A 2,712-nucleotide genomic window follows, 5' to 3' on the forward strand; every position below is an offset into this window, starting at 1 on the left:
ACCCTCCAGGGGAGATCACATATTAAGCCTCAAAAGAATTCTCAATAATTAGAGAAGATAAATTCATAAATATTTTATTCCCACCCATATTGATACAAAATCAAAATGAAGTAAATAAATAAAATGGAAAACCACAAAAAATGTGGAAATTAAACAACATGCTACAGAACAAACAAAAACTCACCAAGGAAAGCATAGGAGAAAAAATTTCCTAGAGACAAATGAAAACAGAAATATTAAATTAAAAATTCTATCAGAATCAGCAAAACTACTTATAAGTGGAAAGTTCATAGCAATAAAAGCCTACTTCAAGTAACAAGGAAAATTTCAAGTAAAACATCTTATTTTGCACTGAAAGGAACCAGATAAAGAAGACAAATAGGCCAGGAAAATCTATCCTGTGGTCATGGATGAGAAGAGACAACATTGTCCAAATGGCATTCTCTCCAAACAATTTACAATTTCAATGCAATCCCTATCATAAAAACAATAGCATTTTTCATCACCTAGAACAAATATCCAAAACTTATAAAGATCCACAAAGACCATGAAAAACCAAAACAATCTTGAGAAAGAAGTCAAAAGCTGGAGTATCATGCTTCTTGACTTTAAGCTATACTACAAAGCCACAGTCATCAAAAGAGTATGGTACTGGCAGGAGAACAGACCCTAAGATCAATGGAACAGAGAAGAGAGCACAGATATGAGCCCATACATATATGGTCAGTTAATGTGTGACAAAGGAGGCAGGAGTATACAGTGGTGTTCTTGTGTTGCCAACATAGGGAGATGCCTGGGGGTGCTCAGCCTGGGACAGTGGTGCACTGATGGGCACATCACCATGACAGAGTTGGGCTTAGGCATATGGGGATCCAGGCTGCCCACATGCAGAGAAGCTGACAGAGGAAGGAATTCCTTAGGAAGTCATTGAAACCTTCTGTCTTTGGAAAAACAGACCCAGAGTGCTTCTGATATGGTCTCCACATCCTGTTTCTTAGTTGCAGTAGTGAAGTTGTGCCTCATGAAGCTGAAGAATTGTATTTATGCAATGAAAATATTATGCTTTTGTGAAAAAGATAGAGTTCTTTAAAACAAGCTGTTGCAAACTGGTTCAATAGTGCTGTTTTACGTTGATGAAATTACAGATCTTCCAATGAAACTGCAACTAATTGATAGTCTAGAAATGGTCACAGAAGGCAATTTTGTGTTGAAATTGAGTGTGTTTAACTGACTAAAGCATTAGCAACTATAAAAGTGCAAAATGGTAATGTGAGAGAGGCAGCCTCCGTTTTACAAGAGCTTTAGGTGGAAACCAACAGGGCACTAGAAAAGAAAGAGCGAGTGGAGTTTATTTTGGAGCAAAATAGGCTCTGCCTAGCTGTGAAGGATTACATCTGTATCCAAATCATCAGCAAAAAAATTAACATGAAGTTTTTCCATAAGGAAAATACAGATAAATTAAAGTTGAAATACCATAACTTAATGATTCAACTGGATCTACATGAGGGCTCCTATTTGCCTACTTGCGAGCACTACATATATGATCCTCTTTGCAAAGGGCAAGAAGTGAAAAGTGTCCAAAGGGTCTGAAAAGTGCATCCTTTATGTTATCTTGGCTCCTTTTGACAACGAGCAGATTAGGTTTACCAAATAAGTTGTGACAAGAAGTTAGAAGAAATCCCTAAATGCAAGGATCTTTTAAAGCTTTTTACCACAATGGAGTTGATGCATTGGTCCCAGTTGTTGATGACTGTGGAATGGAATTAAGGAAAGGTCCTGCTTCCCTCGTCCCTCACATGCAAGAAGGGCTTCAAAAGAGAATTCTGGCCCCTGCTGGGCTGACCTTCCTGACTGTTGAGGGGAGATGAGGAAATGATGGAGGAGGACTCAGAGGAACCTAACACCTAAGGTCTGAGATCAGCAGCCATGCTTTCAATTTTCTATATGGCTGATGGTGTGCCACTATAAGAAAAGTAAAAGAAATATGCTGGTTGCATCTGATACCCACCCTTCAAAATGGCATCCTGGATGAGCCACCAATGCTGTTACTGGCAGAGATGCTGTTTCTTCCCAGGATCATGTCTCGGAGGTGGCAAAGAATGAAGCCTGTGGACAAGATGAAGAGTGCAGAAGAAAGGAAAGCTAACACTTTCAGGAGTGGCTCCAAGGAGGGATGCTGCTGGGGATGCACGGTTAAAGGTTTATAAGCTGAAACATGGATTGAATCTTGTGAGTGGCAGGAGTTGCTGCTAGGGGCTGTTGTTATGGCCAAGCTGGGATCAAAGGAAAGAAAACCTTTCTCTTTTCCTCAGGCTGATTTTCCCAGATGTCCAGGATGAGGCATGTTTGCTGAGAATTTAGTTCTCAGAAGAGACCCTAGTTCTCTTCTGCCTGTGTCTTACCGGAACCTTGAGCTCTACCTGCCTGTGTCTGACTTACACCTGCCTTAATTACATCAGGATTCAGGTCACAAAGAAGTGGGCAGGATTAAGTATTTTCATCAGGGGATAGAGAATGACCCAAAGGCATCAACGAAAGGCTGCAATGGGAGGCACAGGTGTTTCCAGGATCCATAGAAGCTGAAGTTGCAGGGGGATGACCACTGTGAGACATGGGCTGCAAGTGGAGGGACTCAGCCACCTCCAGCACAGATGGTGCTGAGACAGTCAATACTCAGACCTCAGTCTGTTCCTACCTGCTGGTCATCTGCTG

General features: G+C 41.1%; 1 pseudogene; it reads left to right on the forward strand.

The window, feature by feature from the left end:
- The first annotated feature begins 940 nt into the window (after positions 1 to 940).
- LOC108397595 (26S proteasome non-ATPase regulatory subunit 12 pseudogene) lies at positions 941 to 1,868 on the forward strand (annotated as a pseudogene).
- The last annotated feature ends 844 nt before the right edge of the window (positions 1,869 to 2,712 follow it).

This window comes from Manis javanica, chromosome 14 (genome assembly GCF_040802235.1).
Source record: "Manis javanica isolate MJ-LG chromosome 14, MJ_LKY, whole genome shotgun sequence".
NCBI lineage: Eukaryota > Metazoa > Chordata > Mammalia > Pholidota > Manidae > Manis > Manis javanica.